The sequence below is a fragment of the Psammomys obesus genome, unplaced genomic scaffold, assembly GCF_907164565.1.
Source record: "Psammomys obesus unplaced genomic scaffold, mPsaObe1.curated_primary_1811, whole genome shotgun sequence".
Classification (NCBI taxonomy): domain Eukaryota; kingdom Metazoa; phylum Chordata; class Mammalia; order Rodentia; family Muridae; genus Psammomys; species Psammomys obesus.
Genome location: NW_026585894.1, coordinates 3,160,646 through 3,182,691, shown reverse-complemented (window position 1 = coordinate 3,182,691; position 22,046 = coordinate 3,160,646). Strand labels below are relative to the sequence as shown.

Here is a 22,046-nt window from a genome sequence, read left to right as displayed (position 1 = left end):
CTGTAGGCAGTCGCTTTGTTTTGATGACGGTGTCCTTTGCTTTACAGAAGCTTTTCAATTTAGAGGAATATCGAATGGCAGAGAAGCACTTAAAAAAATGCTCAACCTCATTAGCCATTAGGGAAATGCAAATCAAAACAACCCTGAGATTTCACCTTACACCCATCAGAATGGCCAAGATCAAAAACTCAAGGGACAACACATGCTGGAGAGGTTGTGGAGAAAGGGGAACCCTTCTCCACTGCTGGTGGGAATGTAAACTGGCACAACCACTCTGGAAATCAATCTGGCGCTTTCTCAGACAACTAGGAATAGCGCTTCCTCAAGATCCAGCCATACCACTCCTAGGCATATACCCAAAAGAGGCACAAGTACACAAAAAGGACATTTGCTCAACCATGTTTGTAGCAGCTTTATTTGTAATAGCCAGAAGCTGGAAACAGCCCAGATGCCCCTCAACTGAAGAATGGATGCAGAAACTGTGGTACATCTATACAATGGAGTATTACTCAGCAATGAAAATTAAGGAAATCATGAAATTTGCAGGTAAATGGTGGGACCTGGAAAGGATCATCCTGAGTGAGTTGTCCCAGAAGCAAAAAGACACACATGGTATATACTCACTCATATAAACATACAACATAGAATAAACCCACTAAAATCTGTACATCTAAACAAACTAAGCAAAAGAGAGGACCCTAACTAAAATGTTCAATCCCCATCCTGAAAGGCAAAGAGGATGGACATCAGAAGAAAAAGAAAATAAGAAACAACCTCAGAACCTGCTACAGAGGGCCTCTGAAAGCCAGAAGAAAACAGGAAACAACCTTGAAACCTGCCACAGAGGGCCTCTGAAAGCCTCTGCAGTATAGACTGTCAAAGCAGATGCTGAGCCTGATGGCCAACTGATGGGCAGAGTGAATGGAATTTTATGTAAGAAGTGGGAAATAGTAAGAGCTGGAGGGGAAGGGAACTCCACAAGCAGAGCAACAGAACAAGATAATTTGAACACAGGGAACTTCCCAGAAAATCATACTCCAACCAAGGACTATTAGTGGAGATGACCTGGAACCCCTGCACAGGTGTAGCCCATGGCAGTTCAGTGTCCAAGTGGGTTACATAGTAATGAGGAGAGGGACTGCCTCTGACATAATCTGATTGGCCTGCTCGTTGATCACTTCCCCCTGAGGGGGGAGCAGCCTTACCAGGCCACAGTAGAGGACAATGCAGCCACTTTTGATGAGAACTGATAGACTAAGATCAGAAAGGAGAGGAGAACCTCCCCTATCAGTGGACTTGGGGAGTGGCATGCATGCAGAAAGGGGAGGGAGGGTGGGATCAGGAGGGGAGGAGGGAGGGGCTTATGGGGGGATACAAAATGAATAAAGTGTAATTAATAAAAAATTTAAAAAAATTAAGTTAAAAAAAAGCAATAAAAAAAATGCTATATAACATTGGACCACAAGGGAGAATGACTTTAGATGCAGAGATGTAGGAAGTACTCCTCAACACATCAAGTATCTTTTCTCTAGAATTGGTTCTGTGGAGGTTTTTTTCTCACCTAGTGAATTGCACAAAACTCAGGCTATGACCTTCACGCTTCAAGTATCAGGTCTCCAACTATTTCAAAGAACATGAAATTCAATACCAACATGGATACAGAATCTGTGGTAAGAACTGTTTGGGGAAGAGGAAGACTAAATAGCAATAAGTTTCCAAATAATACACAAGCCCCTGATTCAGTATATTTTACTCTTCTCCCACTTCCCACAACCTCTATCAATTGCATTTCAGGATTCAAAAGAGTTTTATTCTAGCATTTGGAATCCTGTGGACCAAATGTGTGTTTGAGGCCAACCTGGACATCATAGTAGAAACTCTCATTCAAGATACATACATAATAAAGGTTAGTTGGATCTGCAACTAAGTTTTTTGAATACTGTGATCTCTTGGACTTTCAATTTTCTTCTTTATAAAATTAAAATTATGTCTGTTACACTTGCCATGTTGTACCACAGGATTAATCAAAGGAGACATGAGTGTTTGCATAGCACTATGGCATACACTACTAGCATCTACTATTGTAAAGAAAATGACATCTTACAAAAAAAATCAGCTAATTTCTTTGTAATTTTTCTTACTGAGTGTACTGCAGTCTTGGAAAGAGGCAGGGAGGAGATGAGGGAGGAAGGGAGGGTTTGGAAGGGAATGAGGGAGTGGGATACAGCTGTGATAGAGTTAATAAAATGTAACTAATAAAAAAAAGAGTAAGAAACAAACATAAAATGCCACTAAAAGTAGAAAGAAAATAGATTATGATTCACATTCAGTGAGTCATTAACAACCCAGGGAACAAACAGAAACTGGCATTGAAACATAGCAACCATCTCTAAAATTTTTAAATTGGAGCCACGTTTAGAAAATCTGTATAGGACAATTTTCTGTGTCAAAATTTCTTTTCATTTCAGCCAAACTTCAACTTTTTTTCAAAAATAAACTGCTTACAAAATTGTACCATGTCACTTTTACATAAAAAAAAAAAAAAACATCATGGCCAGATTTTGTAGCTCTTATGTCAGCTAAAAAACCCTCAGGAATCTGAGACTTCTTTCTGTCTTATTCTTTGATGATCCACTCTTTGAGTACATTCAGCGTGATTCCATTTTCCTAAATCACAAAAAAACTAAAGAAACATGTAAAGCTAGGTGATCCTTGCAATTCGAAAGCTTCATGAGATCACCAGAAATAGGGATGAGGAGCTATACACAGGAGTACTGGTGTGAAAAGATGTTACAGGTGGATAAACCTCCTGTCTGCAATTAACAGTCTAACTGGGTAACAGGAGATCAATGCAACAAAAGCAAGTATGGAGCTCCTGAAAATCTCATACAGCTTATGAGAGGTATGTTTGTATTGAACACAGCAGAGAACTCAAGAGCATCAAAGCCAATAAAGGAGATGAAACAGAGAATAGGTATCAACCATGCTGGGAGTCTCTGAAGAGCCTGGAATCATAAAAGCTTTAGTACCAACAATGAGGCTAAGTAGTGCTTGAAAAGCAAAAGAGGAAAAAAGAATTGAAAAGTGTGGTTTCTTTGTAATGAAAGCTCTCAGTAGATTTGCTCCTAACAAGTAGTTTATTTCCATTCAAGCAATTGCCACACTATACCAAATGTTTGTTACCCAGCTACCCTTTTGAACTTCCTGTACTAGCTGCAACTGAAATAAAAAAAAAAATCTAACTGACATTTTCTGGGCTATCAGGCACTCATACAGAACAAGACAATTAATTCCCTTCCACACTAGGGAGACCAAGTAAAGGGCGTGAATGTTAGCAACAATTTACTCCATTCTCTTGCAGTACACACAGTGAGTAAACAGAAACATTCATTATGGAGTGTAAACTACCTGTATTCCCTCCCCAGTTCTGCCATCTTCTAACTGTATAAACTACGCACTACTAACATGCTCGTAACCTGTGTGTTAGCTTCTTTCTGGGGCCTTCTAGGCCATAGGAGATTTCTTTCACTGCCTGAGCCTTTGGGTTTCTTTTTCTAAAATAAGAATACAAGCAAAGCCTGTACTTCCCTGTTACATAGTTTATCTCTGCCCCTGCAAACAGAAACAAGTGTGGGTTCGTTTTTCTGAGGGAGACTCTTAGCATACATTCTATTCTGACAGCATCCTTGACAAAAACAGGAAGTCACAGATAAGACAGCAGCTACTGAAAGAGTTATAGCTACAGAACACAATGAAAATAAAAGTCTTTGGCAATGCAAATTTCTTAGAATAATTTGTCTAAGTAAACATAAATCTGACAAGGGGTGGGGGCAAACCTTAGAGGTCTTTTTCAAAATAAATATTGCAAGAATAAAGATTGCAACTTCTCTTTTTTTGTCAGAATATTTTTTTGTATCTGAAAATAGATGTGCCTAAATATAATATTCCTTTCAAACAAACCATATTTATAATTCAGGTGTTACTTATGTTACCATTTCTTTCTTTATTAAAACAAATAAAACTGGATTTAAGAACCTCTCGAAAATAACTGTTGGGATCAGTAAGCAGGCACCTCTACAGCCAGCCCCAAGGGACCTGACAAACTGGTTATCAGGCATTTGTGAAGACACTCAGACCACCTGCTGACCACCTGGAACTACCTGCGCATGCCCTGGGTCACCCTATAAGAGAACTGGAGCCCCCCCCTTCCGCCTCGCTTCTCTGCGACCCCCTTCCCTCTTCCCCTAATAAACCTCCCACGTGTTACTGATCTCATGGTGTGATTTGTGAACCCACCTTATAACCTTCACAGGTGCATGTTTCCTAACATTGGTGCATTTATGGCCGGGATAGGTCCCCTCCAGTGGACACACCGAGTGGGGAGTGCCGGCACCCCGCCGGGGTTTCTGGAGACCTATTTTTCTCCAAATCCGCCCAAGATCTCTACTTTCCTGCTACCAGATCACTACCGAGGCATCCAACACCAGCTGGATTGGTGAGTTTCCCTTTTGGTCAGCATAAATGTTTCTCTGGGCAAGGGGAGAGTGACTGTTGAGAGTCCGGCACCTCCCCACTGTTCTTTGAAGTGGGGAAACCGCCAACCATGGTCTTTACTGACTGACGTTGATCCCTATTGCTAGACCCCACCTCTATTAGGGCCTCAGTTTCCCCTGGGAGAGCTTTCTACACGTGGTTTCTCTCTCAACCTGCTCTTGCAGAAAGCCCTAGCTAGGCAGAACCGTGTCCTCTCGGCATCTGTGCCCAGGTCCCTGGCCAAAATCTGACGAGATATTGGATCAGAAGACCCCCTCTTGTTAGAGACTCACCTTTTTCTGGGATACCATTAAAGGCCAAATCTCTCTCGCCTCCCAATGGGGAATGCCCAGACTACGCCATTTATTCCCTCAGCTTCTCCACTGGGATGTCTTCTAGAAAATTTTAAGACTTTGCGTTTACAATCCCAGTTAAAAACTTCCAAACTCATACGCCTCTGTAATAAAACCTGGCCTACATACTCTTTAGGTAAGGGTCCAAATTGGCTGATTAACGGCACGTTAAATCCCAGTATTTTATGGGGTCTTCTTAACCATTGTCAGCAAACTGGTAAATGGAAGGAGGTTCCCTATATTGAAGCTTTCTTTCTCCTTCGCTCTAAACCTCCTCTCTGCTCCTCCTATTCTCCCAACCAACTTCTCCTAACAATAAAACCTCAATCTGAGGAGCTCTCTACTTTTGACCCAGCGGATGAAGCTTCATCCCGCTGCCCTCAACTTCCAGCCTCTACAAAATCTTCACAACCTCAGGAGTCTGCCCCAGCCTCTCCCCCTCCTGCTTCTCTAAAATCATCACAACTTTTGGGCCCTACCCCTTCCCCTCCTACCTACCCCCCTCTTTTGGTTTCTCCAAAACCCTCACTCCTTCCTCCATCAACAGACCATCCTACTCACCTCACACTTGCACCCACTTTCACCCCATCCACAACCCGTTCCCATTCTGTAGCAAAATCTGATACCTTTACTCAACCTAAGCCAGCCTCTAACCGTCCCTTGAGGGAAGTAGCAGGTATAGACGGCTTACTTAGGGTGCATGTTCCCTTCTCATTAACTGTGAACTTTCTCAAGTAGAAGAGATTAGGATCCTATACCTCTAATCCTTCTACCTTCATTAAAGAATTTCAATATCTCACTCAATCTTATAGTCTCACTTTCCATGATATTTATATGATCCTTACCAATAACCTATTACCCAAAGAACGCAGGCGAGTTTGGGAACAGGCTAGGAGACATGCAGATGAAATTCACCAAACAAAAAATTTACACCCAGTCGGAGCTGGGGCAGTACCCGACCAGGATCCAAATTGGAATTATGATACCCCAGAAGGCGTTCTAGCTAGGGATCGGTTTATAACCTGCCTCCTGGCTGGTCTCCGTAAGGCTGCCCTTAAGCCAGTTAACTATGAAAAGCTCCAGGAGGTCATTCAGGACAAAAATGAAAACCCGTCTCAATTTCTAGAGCTCCTTACACAGGTTCTCTTACAATACACTAATCTAGATCCCAAAAATATAGAAGGCAGACAACTCCTGATGACCTATTTCTTCTCCCAAAGTTACCCAGACATCAGGGCTAAGCTTAAATCCTTGGATAGGGGACCTCTGACTCCACAGGCAGAAGTATTAGCACTGGCTTTTAAGCTGTTCCACAGGAGAGATGAAAAAGCCCGCAGACAAAAATACCAAATGCTGGCCCAGGCCATCCGACCGGCCTTGCTCACTACCCAGGCTCCCTTGCGCTCTAAGGCACAAGGACCATCGGGTCCCTGTTTCAAATGTGGTCAAAAAGGTCACTGGGCCAGGGCTTGCCCTAACCCCCGAAAGCCACCGGGGCCATGTCCAAAATGCCACCAAGAGGGACATTGGGGTATTGACTGCCACCGTTTCTCCCATGATATGGGGGCATCACCCCCAGATTGCCCTCCGGCTGATATCCTTGGCCTGGATACAGACAAATGAAGGTGCCCGGGTTCCCTTGACCCAACCACACAGTATATTGTTCAGGCTCAATACCCTCTTCTTCTTAAGAGCCTTAGGGGACTTAAGCCTATTATGTCTGACCTTCTAAGAAAAAAACTCCTCTGCCCCACCTCCTCTTCTTTTCACATCCCCACCCTGGCAGTAAAAAATCCCAATGGAACCTTTTGCTTCGTTCAAGATCTCCGCCTATTAAATTCTGCGGTCCTTCCCATGGTAGCTAACCCGTATACTCTCCTCTCCACCATTCCCCCAGGCGCTTCCCATTTCTCAGTTCTAGATTTCAAGGATGCATTTTTTTCTCCATTCCCTTAGATGCCCAATCACAAAATATCTTTGCCTTCACTTGAACTGACCCTGACACCCTGGTTTCTACTCAGCTTATCTGGACTGTTTTACCCCAGGGTTTCCGGGACAGCCCACATCTTTTTGGCCAAGCCCTAGCCTCTGACCTACTCTCCTTATCTCTTCCTAAATCTAAATTTATACAATATGTAGATGACCTTCTCCTTTGTAGCCCATCCCTACAAATTAGCCAAATTAACACTTCTGCTCTTCTAAACTTTCTATGTAGCAAGGGCTATCAGGTCTCACCCTCCAAGGTCCAGCTATCCACTTCTGAGGTCACTTACCTAGGACTAACAATAACCCCAAGCCACAAGGTTATCACCTTAGACAGGAAAGACCTAATACGGTCACTAACAGTTCCCTCTAATAAAGAAGAAATCTTATTGTTTCTGGGAATGGCCGGTTTCTTACGGTCCTGGGTTCCCTCCTTTTCCTTTCTTGCCCACCCTTATATGAGGCAGCCTTAGGTCCTTTGCATGAACCCCTTCTAAAACCTGTTACTAAGCCCTTCTGGAGAATCCAACAGGCTCTTCTTGAGGCCCGGCCTTACATCTTCCAGACCTAACCCGTCCCTTCTCCCTTTATGTAACAGAAAAAGAGGGATATGCCCTTGGGGCCCTGGGACACCAATTGTGACCCTCTTTTGCACCTGTAGCCTATTTATCAAAAAAATTAGACCTGACAATCCAGGGATGGGCACCTTGTATTCATGCCCTAGCCGCTGCAGAGCTCCTTATTCGAGAGTCAAAAAAACTAACTTTCGGGTCACCTATTGTCTTCTCTTCTCACAATCTGTCTCACCTTTTAACATACAAAGGCTTACAAACTTTACCTCCTTCCAGGTTCCTTTCCCTCCAGGTAACGCTAATAGAAGACTCTACTCTCACTTTCCAACCATGCCCACCTCTTAATATTTCAAGCCTTCTCCCTCGACCAAACTTTGACTATTCCCCATCTCACTCTTGCACTGAAACTTTAGAGGAGCTATTGCCCCACCCCTCACACATACAGGAGGGCACATTGCCTCAGGCTACCTAAACCTGGTACACAGATGGCAGTTCCTTTGTACATGAGGAAGCTCGAAGAGCAGGTTATGCCATAGTGTCAGATACTGAGGTGGTTGAGGCACAAGCCCTCCCTGCCCACACCACTAATCAACAAGCCGAACTAATAGTTCTTACCCGAGCTTTCCAATTAACCCAGGGACAATCCCTTAATATCTATACAGACTCTAAATATGCTTTTCATATTCTTCTCTCCCATGCTGCCATCTGCAGAGAGCGTGGGTTGCTCACAGAAAAAGGGAGAATCAGTGAAAGACCCCAGCCTCACACTAAGTTAAACATAGCTAATGCCATTTTGTGAGACACCACTGTTTTGTAAAACTCTGAAGGCCAGATGAGAAACTGGAAAATTACTGAAAAATCCTAGCTGTGTCACCCACTTGGGATATCTGTGGTCAGGCTGCCCCAGTCATACTAAAAACAGTTTGTGTTAATCACTCTCATAGATATCTGTGAGACTGTTTCAGCTAAGATAGGGAAAAACAAAATAACAGGTGGCGGGCCACGTCAAGGGGTCATCCTACCCCCCTTGACCACCCAGTTCCTGGAATCTTGGTGCCCCTGCCAAACTTTGACGCAAATTGTGGTCTCGTGTAAACGTACCAATCAGCCCCCTGTAACCATGCCCTCTCGTTTCTGTACCAGTGCTTCTGCTCTAAAACCCTATAAAAACCCCAGTTTTTCCCCAAGCAGGCGCGCAAGGTCCTCCTGAGTGACCTTGCTGCCCGAGTACTCGTGAATCAAAATAAAAGCCTCTTGCTGTTTGCATCCGAAGGGACTCGTTGTTCTTTGGGAGGGGGTCTCTCTGACGGAAGATACCCTCCGGGGATCTTTCATCAGTAACCAATGCAGGCCAAATTATGGCCATGCTAGAAGCCTCCCACCTTCCCACAGCCATTGGAGTAGTCCACTGCCAGTCCCACCGGATGGACTATTCCATAGTTTCCAAAGGAAATGGCCGGGCTGATGAGGCAGCTAAGGCTGTGGCCCTAAAAGGCCAAGATTCCTCCTTTCCACCACAAAACATCTTCACACTACAACCCACATCTCCCCCGCCCACTCCTGACACCCGTCAGATCTTGTCCTATTTACACCAGCTCTTTCATCCTAACAGCCGAGCTTTGTCTAACTTTGTTAGAGCTCACTTGCAGCCTACTTCTGAGGACTTATGCTTCCTAAAGACCATTACTGCTTCCTGTAAGATCTGCCAGACCTCAGATCCTAACTCAGGATATCATAGCCCCCCTTTCCCTACCCACCAGGCTAGGGGCTCTCTCCCCTGGACTGACTGGCAACTTGATTTTACCCATATGCCAGCAGTCAAACGTGTCCGATGTCTCCAGGTTTTGGTGGACACATTCTCAGGATGGGTGGAGGCTTTCCCCACCACTAACAAAAGAGCTTAGACAGTTTCTGATCTCCTTCTCCAAGAGATTATCCCACGATTTGGAATTCCTACTTCCCTTCAGTCAGATAATGGCCCTTAGTTCACTTCTCAGATTTCCCAGACCTTATCTAAAGCCCTTAACATTCCTTGGTATTTTCATATCCCATACCGTCCCCAGTCCTCAGGAAAGATAGAACCAACTAATCGATCCCTAAAAAACACTCTTGTTAAACTATCACAAGAGCTCCACCTCAATTGGGTAAAACTCCTCCCCCTGGCTCTTTTCAGGCTGCGAGCTCTCCCCCCAAAAAACTCTGTCTATTTCACCTTTTGAGCTCATATATGGGAGATCGGTCCTAACTCCTGGTTTTTCAGCTAAATCCTCTCCTCTCCCTGACCACCCGCTTACTCCCTTACTCTGTCATCTCCATTCCCATTTATGGATCTTTACTGACCACTATTTACCACGGCCATACACTAACACCTGTCCATCTCCTATTAACATTGGGGACCAGGTCCTTCTCTCCCCTCCAAACCAAAGTTCCCCAATTCTTTCTCCTAAATGGCAGGGCCCTTTCAAGGTAATTCTTGTGACTCCCACAGCTGCTAAACTTGAGGGTTTCCCTCACTGGATTCATGTATGCCATGGTAAGCCTTTCACCCCCTCTCAAGACAATGTTCCTTCCTACATATCAAATCCAACAGGGCCTTGCTCCCTCAAGCTCCAGATGTCAAGATCAACCACCCTGTCTCCAGTCCCAGAAGAATGAGATCTCACCACAAGAGTGGTATTCGACTCTACTGGATTGGATATGTATCTTTCCTTCTCTCCTTCTTGCCTATTTCTGTTAAAGGTAATCCCTATGTATGGAGATTTGAGGTTCAAGAAACCATCATTGATAATAAAAAAAATCTCTCCAAATAGGGTCAACAAACTGTTCTATGGGAGGCTGTCGGGAGCTGATTGAGATAGCCATCACCCCCACTTCTATCTCTCTCCCCCCTATTTGACAGAATTTTTGTTTGCTTTCTCTTTGATCAAACAAAGGATTATTGCAAAAAAAATGGCCGGACATGTATGGAGGCTGCCGATACTGGTCTTACCAAATCCACTCACCAGCACAGAAGAAACTTATTCACCTGTATAAAAAGATCCTTTACTTATACATCCAAGACCAGATGGGAAGCAGATGTCGTTGGAAAACTCTACCGCCGCTACACACCCGGTCTACCGATAGGTACTATCCGTATCCAAAGAAAATAAGTTACAATTACCCCAAATCTGGGAATGGGAGAAGTAGAAGAGATAATTAAACACTCCTCTAAGATTATTACTTCTCTAACATCCCCTCTTATGAATGACACAAACCTGTCATTTAATCTCCTACTTCAGACTCTGACCTTGGCCTACAAGCTCCTTAATGTGACCCAACCAGGCCATTTTAAAGCTTGCTGGCTGTGTGTACCACAGAGGACCAAGTCAGAGGTACCGCTGACAGCCTTTGCACTGACTCTGTCAAACAACCTCACCTCACCATTTACTAACTGCCCTGACTCTACTGTTGCCACAACCCCCTACTTTTCTCATATTACCCTCTTTGGCGTGGCAAGCTGTTTCAAGGCATCTGGGACACACTCTGTAGGAATGCTAAATTCTTTAGACTGTAATGAAACTGTGATCCTTAAAACCTCATCTCAACCCCAATGCCCTACCGGTAATAATATTTTGATTCTTTGTGGCACTCAGGTCTACAATCGTCTGCCTGCTCATTGGTCAGGAGTTTGCGCTTTGGTACTCCTCTTCCCTGAGCTGGGGGTAATAAGCAACAGAGAGCTCCTACTGATCCCGGTTGTGGACTCAAAAGCTGCCCAGCAGGAGAAGAGGGCAATTCAAATCCTACCTCTGCTGGCTGCTGCAGAAATCACAGCAGCTCTAGGGACCAGAACAGCAGGATTAGCTACCTCACTCTGTATTATCAGCTTTCTTCCCAGTTCATCCAGGACCTTCAAAAGGTGGCTCAGACAATACTAACCCTCCAAGGACAGATTGACTCGCTGGCAGCAGTAGTACTTCAAAACCCATGCGGATTGGATCTCCTCACAGCTGAAGAAGGTGGCCTCTGCCTCTTCCTCCAGGAGAAATGCTGTTTTTATGTCAACCAGTCGGGTATAGTGAAGGACAAAATTCAAAAACTCGAGACAGATTTACAAAAACGAAAGGAAAAGCTGGAGGTCCTTTCAGAATTCCATATGGAAATGGATTCTGCCTTTTATCTCACCTCTCGTGCTAGTTTTTCTGCACCCTGCTTAATTAAGTTCCTCTCTACATTCTTCCAACAACAAATGCAAAAAATCTCTAACCAAACCATTAATCAGTTACTCTTACAGGATTATCAACCTCTGCCCACAGAGCCAGATGACTATGACTCCGATGGTGTGGACCAGCTGTATCCCGAGATTGACAACTCCCCTAATCAGTAGGAAGTAGCTTGAAGAGCAAAAGCTGTCCCTGTGTCCTTCCCCCACCATCACCCCTTCCTGACTCCTCACTTTTTAATAAAACAAAAAGGGAGGAATGTTGGGATCAGTAAGCAGGCACCTCTACAGCCAGCTCCAAGGGACCTGACAAACTGGTTATCAGGCATTTGTGAAGACACCCAGACCACCTGTTGACCACCTGGAACTACCTGTGCATGCCCTGGGTCACCCTATAAGAGAACTGGAGCGCCCCCCTCTCTTCCTCCTCATCTCTCTGCGAACCCCTTCCCTCTTCCCCTAATAAACCTCCCATGTGGAACCGATCTCGTGGTGTGATTTGTGAACCCGCCGTATAACCTTCACAGGCGCACGTTTCCTAACAACAACCATTATAATTTGATCTCAATGTATAAATTGATGATATATGCAACTGTATACACATCAATTTTAATTTTAATATGTTAAAATTAATGAAATAATTGCTTTTGTCAGAAATATGAGACTAAATACAGCTGCAAAGCATGTTAAAGAATGGAAACTTTGCACAGAGAGCTATTGTAAACCCAGGAATTTCAGTTTAATTTATCTTTTCAAAAGAGAGTCAGTGGTCACTGCCCTTGTTTTGTAGGCCAAGATCCAGATACACAAATAAGTTTCTTCTTTGACTCGAACAAAAGTAATTAAATAAAAAATAGACATGTACAACAAAGTCATCTTACTGAGGACACACATTTTCAGAGAAGAGCAAACACTGGAATCTGAATGGGAAATATGTGATGTGAAGTCTCTGTTCTGACACTAAGCACTGGGATATTGGGAAATGCCCAAACCCTCTCTACAGAAGGAGGACTTTGGACTAAGTCATCTACAGAATACTGGATGCCCTAGATGATGAAGGGAAAATAATGCACCACACCTAGGTGTCTTCAGGAAATCCTGAATACCAGAGCACTCATTTGGAATTCCTCAAATGAACATTGCTACGTCATTACATATTATGTATCATTAAAATAAAGATCCTATTCTAAAATAAACAGGTGTGTTTAAAAATGAAATGAACTGTTCTTAGTTTACAAAGCCTCTTGTGTTTTTTATTTTTTATTTATATTTAATTTTTTATTTATTAAAATTTATTTACTTTGTATCACAGCTATGGCCACCTCCCTCATCCACTCCCAATCCTGTCCTTCCTCCCTATTCTCGTCCCATGCCTCTCTCCTTGTCCACTGATAGGGGAGGCCCTCTTCCCCTTCCATCTGACCCCAGCCTACCAGGTCTCATCAAGACTATCTGCATTATCATTCTTTATGGCCTGGTAAGGATCCCCTGCCCCCTTACAGGAAAGTCAGCCACTGAGTTCATGTCAGAGACAGCCTCTGTTCCCATTACTATGGAATCCACTTGGAGACTGAGCTGCCTTGGGCTACATCTGGGCAAGGATTCTAGGTTATCTCCATGCATGAACCTTAGTTGGAGTATCAGTCTCAGAAAAAAACCCTTTGCCCAGATGTTTTAGATCTGTTGTTCTCCTCATGGAGCTCCAGACACTTCCAGGTCTTTCTATCTCCCAATTCTTTCATAAGATTTCCTGAACTCTGCCCAAAATTTTACTATGAATCTCAGAATCTGCTTTAATACTCTACTGTTAGAGTCTTTCTGAGGCCTTTTGTAGTAGGCTCCTGTCCTGTTTCCTGTTTCCTCCCTCTTCCAGTGTCTGCCCCTTTGGCCATTCTGAATGACAATTAAGCATCTTACCCAGGGTCTTCCTTCTTGCTTAGCTTGGTTAGGTGCATAGATTTTGGTAGGGTTATCCTATATTATACGTCTAATATCCACTTATGAGTGTGTATATACCCTGTGTGGCTTTCTGCTTCTGGGATACCTCACTCATTTCTAGTTATAACTGAATATATACCAAATGTGTGTCTCTGTGTCATGATGATCTTTTCTAGTTACCAAAATTTGCATGTAAACTTCATTATTTCCTTGCTTTCAATTGTTGAGTAGTATTCCAATGTGTATACCACAATTTCTGTATTCATTCTTCTGTTGAGGGACATCTGGGTTATTTCCAGGTTCTGACTATTATGAATAAAGCTGCTATGAACATGGCTGAACAAATGTCTTTGTTGTATTGTTGAGCATATTTTGGATATATGCCTAGGAGTGGTATGGCTGGATCTTGAAGACACACTATTTCTAATTTTCTGAGAAAGCACCAGATTGAATTCCAAAGTGGTTGCACAAGTTTACTTTCCCACCAGAAATGGAGGAGGATTCCCCTTTCTCCACAACCTCTCCAGCATGTGCTGTCTCTTGTGTGTTTGATCTTACATATTCTGATGGGTGTAAGGTGAAATCTCAAGGTCATTTTGATTTGTATGTCCCTGATGGCTAAGGATTTTGAGCATTTCTTTAAGTGTTTCTCTGCCACTCAATATTCCTTTATTGAAAATTCTCTGTTTCCTTCTGTACCCTATTTTTTTTAATTGGATAACTTGATTTGTTGCTGTTTTACTTCTTGAATTCTGTATGTATTCTGAATATTAACCCTCTGTCAGATATAGGGTTGGTGAAGATCCTTTCGCAATCTGTAGACTGCTGTTTTGTTCTGACGACAATGTCCTTTCTTGACAAAAACTGTTCAGTTTCATGATGTCCCATTTATTGATTGCTTATCTTAGAGTCTGTGCTGTTGGTGTCCAAGAAGTTGTCTCCTGTGCCAAAGAGTTCAAGGCTTTGCTCCACTTTTTCTTTTAAGAGGTTTAGTGTGTCTGGTTTTATGTTGAGTTCTTTGATCCACTTGGACTTTAGTTTTGTTCAAGGTAATAAGTATGGATCTATTTGATTTTTCTACATCCAATTAGACCAGCACCATTTGTTGAAGATGTTATCTTTTTTTCCATTGTATGGTTTTGGCATCTTTATCAAAAATCAGGTATCCATAAATGTGTGGGTTTATTTCAGGGTCTTCTACTCAATTCCATTGATCCTTTAGACTGGTTTTCTGCCAGTACCAGGCCATTTATATTATTATTGCTCTATAGTATGCATTGAAATCAGGGATGAAGATACATCCAGAAGATCTGTTATTGTACAGGATTGTTTTATCAATTCTGGTTTTTTGTTTGTTTGCTTTTCCATTTGCAATTGAGAATTGTTTTTTTCAAGTTCTGTAAAGAATTGTGTTGGTATTTTTATGGGAATTGCATTAAATCTGTAGATTGCTTTTGGTAGGATAGTCATTTTCACTATGTTCATCCTACCGATCCATGATCATGGGAGATCTTGCCATCTTCTTATATCTTATTCAATCTTTCTTCAGAGACATGAAGTTTTTTTCACATATGTCTTTCAGTTGCTTGGTTAGATTCACACCAACGTATATTATGTTATTTGTGGCTATTGTACAGGGTGTTGTTTCCGTATTTTCTTTCTCAGACCTTTTGTGTTTTGTATACAGGACAGCTACTAATTTTTTTTCTATTAATTTTGTATCCAGCCACTTTCCTGAAGGCATTTATCCACTGCAGGAGTTTTCTGGTAGAATGTTTGGGGTCACTTATGTATACTGTGATAGCATCTGTGAATAGTGATACTTTGAGTTCTTCCTTTCCAAACTGATTCCCCTTGATCTCCTTTAATTTTATTATTGCTCTAGCAAGGATTTCAAGAACTATGTTGAAGAGATATGAAGAGTGGGCAGCCTTGCCTTGTCCCTGATTTCAGTCAAATTGATTTAAGTTTCTTATTTTTAGATTGGTGTTGGCTATAGGCTTGCTGTATATTGCCTTTACTATTTTTAGGTAAGTGCTTTGTGTCCCTGATCTCTCCAGGACTTTATACATAATGAAATGTTAGATTTTACCAAATGCTTTTTATCATCTTGGCAGATTATCATTTGTTATTTTTTTCTTTCAGTTTGTTCATATGGTGGATTACATTGATAGATTTCCACATATTGAACCACCCCTGGGTACCTGGGATGATGCCTACTTGGTCATAGTGGATGATATCTTTGATGTGTTTTTGTATTCGGTTTGCAAGTATTTTGTTGCGTACTTTTGCATCAATGTTCATAAGGGAACTTGGCCTAAAATTCTTTTTCTTTTTTGAGTCTTTGTGTTGTTTAGCTATCAAGGTGACTTTGGCTTCATAGTTTGTTAATGTTCATTCTGTTTCTATTTTGCTTCTTGTGTTTTATATACCACCACTATAAGGCTTTGAGAAAGGCACTGCAACTTTACAGATGAGAGCAATTTTACTACCAACAAGATAGCTTTAAGCAAATCAAAATAATTATAATTTCCAAATTAGATGTGTTTATATTTTAGAGCAGATGCAACTCATGTTTGAATTCTCATCCCACTAACATAAATATGCACTAACCATGCTTCTAAAATATGTCATTGAATAATAAAATCTCACTGTTTACTAAATAATAAGTTGACATTGTTCTACAAAAGAGGGCAATAGCTATCTCACATGTAGCTATGGCAAGAAATCAAATTGTGCTTTGTTCATGCATATTATTTTCTTTCCTCTACTAAATCCTCCTACTCATAAAGTCATTTCCAGGAGCAATTATATTTTAAATCATTTAATTTTCAACATAATGCATTATTCAAAATGTAATAACATTTTTCATCTGTTACTTCATGGATTCTCTTATTTTTTAATGTTGAAAATAAAAGTGAAAGAATTAAAATTTGAAAACACCCATAGACTTAACAAAGATAACTTATCATATAATTACAAACATAATCACAAAGAGAGTCTTAGTATAGTATGAACAAAGAGAAAAATGCCTGCATTATTATAATAGGGATGGAACATTTCGGGTTAATTTATAGTAATCTTAAAAAATACAAAACACACCCATATAAGATATTTTACCAAAATGATGAGTTACTGAATAATTGTTGTATTTCAGCATTTTTTCTTCTCTCACATATTTTCTTGCTTCTTAATCTCATGATTTTAGAACTATTTTATTCATATATAAGATAAAAAAAATAATAATCTATTATTTATACTCTACCTCCAATACCATGAATATAAACTTTAAAACATAACTAAAGTTTAAAATATAACATGGGGAAACTGAAAAACACCTCAGTAAAATATAGTTGGAAATAAAATACCCTGTATGCTTCCATTTCTTGTAAAACACCTTAATATACAACAACACATTCAAAAAATAGTTTAGCTCTACCATGATTAATGAAATGGACTTTAAAAGACCATTCAAACTTTTTGTAATTTCCACCAAATATTTTCAACCATCTCTTTCAATAAAACTTGACTTCCCATGAATCTAACAAAATAAAATTCATGACCTCACTACTTATGATTTTCTGCTCTTGGAAATTTTCAGACATATCAGTCTAAAAATAGTATTATGAAGCCGAACTGCCCAAAATTGTCTGCTTTGTTGATAATCATCGGCATTGTCAATTGATATAATCAAATACTTAGATCTTCTACCTCATCACTGTTTTAATGTGATCAACCCATCTGGCAGTGTAATTTAATATTTATGCTGTTAAAGCCTTGCAATACAGAAAGATCTTTTCCCTGTTCATTTGTTCTGTGATCTGTACATTATAGTTCTGGTAGTTCAAAGATTGCATCCTTGGTTTAGTAATCAAATCAAACTGTTCAATCACCAAAGATCACATTGAGACTAGCATAGTTTTGATTCAAGGGTTGTGAAAATGGAGTGAGTCATAAGGAAAGGCTTACCAATAAGACATACATAGGAGTAAGAAGCTCTGATACACTATTAGAATAGGTTCACTATAGATAACATTTTGCAGCACATTTTTTCAAAAGTAAAAGAAAATATTTGGAATGTTTTCAAAATAAAGAAATAATAAATGTTTGAGAAGACATATATAGTTAACTTAATTCTAACATTGCATAATGGATGCATATGTGATCAGCATTTGTAAAAAGGAAGGAATTAGGTGGGCCTAGCATGATGAAATTCCAAAGTAGTACACTTATTTTGCATAGAAAGGGAAGGACCTTAGAAAAGCTTTTAAAGGGGCTATGAAATAAAATTGAGGGGTAGAGCAATGACATGACATATATTAATGTGTTTTTACTTCAGTGGTTTTTGTTTGTTTGTTTGTTTATGTTCTTATGGAGTTCAGATCCACTTTGCAAGACCCAAAGGCTCAATCCAAATTCAGATTAAAATTAACTGAATTTATTTTTACTGCTAGCTGAAGGACAACATCCTTAGAAACCAAATGAGATCATATCTTGCTATAGAGGGCTAGAGGAAAGGTATCTAAATGTGGACATTGCAGTTATCTTCCATCTATGGAATCTGTAGCTGCATGGAAAAATTATTTTACTCCCCTAACTATCTCTCACTCCTGTTACATTGGGAGAGAGAAAACTGCTTTGTCTCTTTTCCACAGTGATAAGTTTACAAAAACCAGAATGAGCACTTAACTATCTCATAACAAGCACACTATTCTTTAATGTTTTGTCTCGTAGCAATAACAACATTCCGGGGAGAATGCAGGCTACTAGGTGCCCTAGGAAATTATAGGACAAAGATCAATAGCTATTAACAGGGTGGCTGGTACAGAATAACGGTATATTTACATATTGATTTGGGTGCTAAAGCTAGAATCCAAGGCCTCATACATGATAGGTATGCACTCTACTGATTTATATCCCAACTATCCTGAGTGATTTTTTCAAAAGTAATAATTGTGATACTAGTAATCATTACTTGGTAAATTAAAAATATTTCTGACTCATTTTTCTTTATTTACAGCTCCTTGCCAAGTCTGTATTCTCAGAAATGTGAAAATAATTTGTTCACACTAAATGAGTTCCTTAGTAGAAGAAATTAACTGTGTTTCATCAAATCTATGTAAATTTCACTCTGAATAAAAGTTCCATAGCCTCAGAAATAGAACATGTCATAACCACCTATGCATTAGAACATTTTTTGTTGTAGAAAAAATATAATAACTAGATAGCAACAAGAATTAAGGGAAATGGTCTAATAAACCCAGAAGCATCAGTAATGTGGAAGGCTACTTATATTAAATTTCCCCAACCCTGGTCAGTATGTATGGGTTGCAGAGATCCTGAGAAGCTTGTAATTGCAATCTAAGAGCCACTACTTAAGAACCAAAATATTCAAACTTTTAGCTGCCCACTCTCACTGCAATTAAGACAGGATGGGTTAAAATGTACTCCCACTGAAAACAAGAACCTGAGGTCAGATAGGTCATAGGCCTGAGGGAAATCTAATAGTATTATTCTGCTAAATGAATATAGTAAATAAATGACTCTTAATGGCATTTTGCAATACCCATAGATCAGGGAGCCAATCAGTCCTCATCAGAGAAGCTTCTTCTTGAAGTAGATGAGAATTAATATAGAATCTCACCACTGGACAATATGAAGAGAGTTAGATAGTTTGGAATGCTGATCCCTGGTTGTATCACATCATTCTTCTCAAGCCTCAGGAAACTACTCAGAAGAGAAGGTAGAAATATTGAAGAGAGAAAGTTGATATCTTCACAGAAAAACAGAAATTTCCAGACCTAACAAGGCAGATGCACATAAGAACTCATACAGCCTATAACATCATGTATGAGCCATACACAGGTTCAAGCCAGACAAAATCACAGGACAGAGGAAGGTAGGTGAGCCCAAAGGCTCACAAAGAAGTCATTTACAACTAATAGATACAGGAGGGGTAAAACAACTTTTCTTCAGTGAAATGGCATTCTAGAGCAGGTACCAAGCTCAGGAATAGTTGACTAACATATAACAGACTTCGTTGTCTTTTTGTGTATATTTTCTTTTAAGAGAGAGAACAGAGCATCTATCCCTGGAATCTCTGTGTTCTAGGTCAGATCAGACATTCTGTTGCAATGCATGAAATAAATACCAACCATATTAATGAACAACAGGTTCGACTTCTAGCAGAGATGTATATTCTTATTGATGAAAATGACAATAAAATTGGGGCTGACAGCAAAAAAAATTGCCACCTAAATGATAACATTGACAAAGGATTCATACATCGAGCTTTTAGCATCTTCTTATTTAATACTGAAAATAAGCTCCTGTTACAGCAGAGATCAGATCCTAAAATTATCTTTCCAGGTTGTTTCACCAAGAGTTGCTGTAGTCTCCATTAAATAATCCAGGTGAGCTTCAAGAAAACAATGCCATTGGTAGTGTAAAACAAACAGCACAGAGGCACTTAAAAGCTCAATTGGAAAATGCATTATCTAACACGAATTTACTACAAGACCCAATCTGATGGTATCTGGGGTGAATATGAAATTGACTATATTTTGTTTCTGAGGAAGGATGTAACCTTGAATCCAGATCTCAATGAGATTAAAAGCTATTGCTATGTATCAAATGAAAAACTCGAATTGTGAAGAAAGCAGCCAGTGGTGAAATTAAGTTAACTCCATGATTTCAAATTGTTACAGACACTTTTCTCTTTAAATGATAAATTAAACCATTTGAGTCAATTTCTTGACCATGGGAAAATACTTAGAATGTGAATGTATAAATGAAGTGAAAATTGTTCTACCTATTAAGAATGGTTTAGTTTTAAATCGGGCTCCCTTGTATGATACATAGATATTTTACAACCAGAATCATTTGAGAAAAAACCCAACTGACTTACTTTTATAGTATATCCCAAATATGTGCACTAATGTTTGTATAAAAAAAAACATTTATGAGAGGTTATTGTGAAATTATTCCATTAATAAAACAATTTAGCCTGTCCAAATACATGGCTATGACAAGACTGAGGAAATAGTAGAACTCTTCATTTTTTTTTACATTTTGACAAACATTTTCAGAACACTTTATTAGCCAAGTATTTTTTATAGTATTACATTTCATCATAGGCCTGAAAATGAGCAAAAAAAAAAAAAATTGCTTAGATGCTTCAGAACAGCACTAATACATTAAGAGGGCAGGGCTGAGGATACAGCTCAGTGGTACTACGATTGCCTTGTAGGCATGATGTCATGGTTTGTTGAGTCCCTAAGCCTATAAAGATAATTATAACAATAATAACTACAGGGCAGGTTCAAGGGAGAGTCAGTGGTGTCCCTCTGTCTTCACATGGGGTGATTAATTTTAGGACCTCCTTCATAACCAAAATGCTGGATGCTCAAGTCTTACAAGATGTCATCTTACAAGATGACATTGTATTTGCATATAACTTATGAATATCTTCTTTTACACTTAACATTTCTCCAGGTTGATTTGCACTAATCGCAGTGTAAATGTTAACAAAAATGACTATTATACTATACTTTATGATAAGGAAAAGTTGGATGTGCTGTACAGATCAAATCTCTTTTGAGGTTTCAATATTTTATTCAAGTTTTATTTTTAAGTGATGTTAATTACAGCATTTGAAGGGGAGGAGCTAATTCCACACAAAATGAAAGACTTTATAATGTACCCATTAAACTGTTAAAAAATAGAGTGGTGAGGCTGTAACAGAAGTCAGTCTAAATGCCTAGTGTTGTCAGGGTGTGAACATGATCACCTACCCAGCACAGAGTTAGGGGAAAAAAAACAAAAAAAAACAAAAAAAACGGAAACTATTTCATACTCTGGTGCAGTGGCAAAAAAGAAAAGGATTTAAAAAAATAAGAAGAATGAAAGAAAACCACAGCACAACACAAGGAAGGATTAAGTTCTTAATGACTGGCTCCATCATGCCCACCCTCTCCACCCTAAAACAACACAAAATAAATAGTTAATCACACCCTGAATACTACTTTTGGTGTAAACCAGGTAACTGATGGGTTTGGATGGGAACAAGGCATGACCATCTGTCTAAAATATCCCTTTCACATAGGTGTGCACATGCTTCCCAGCAGTTAGGATTGGGACACCAGGGTTCAATGTTTGGGAAGTCACAATTTCATCTGGGGATTGGATACAGACTTACAAAAGGGCCCGCACATTCCCAGCTTGCTCTTGGAGTCTGGCTCTTCCCCAACCCACACCTACAGCTAACAGGACCCTGTCTGGAATGGGGTCTTTGCTGTACCTCTGAAATGGTAAACACCTTAAAGCTGAGTCATCCTTAGTCTGGAGGTCTAACATGGTATTTATCAATTCTTGCATCCCCAACATACAATATTAAAAGGTACACTAAATTCTGAAGATAGCTATGTTGCAAAATAGTTTAAAATTTAACGATCATAAAATATTCAT

General features: G+C 40.1%; 1 pseudogene; it reads left to right on the top strand.

The window, feature by feature from the left end:
- Nucleotides 1–19,678: 19,678 nt before the first annotated feature.
- LOC129671034 (isopentenyl-diphosphate Delta-isomerase 1-like) lies at nucleotides 19,679–20,362 on the top strand (annotated as a pseudogene).
- The last annotated feature ends 1,684 nt before the right edge of the window (nucleotides 20,363–22,046 follow it).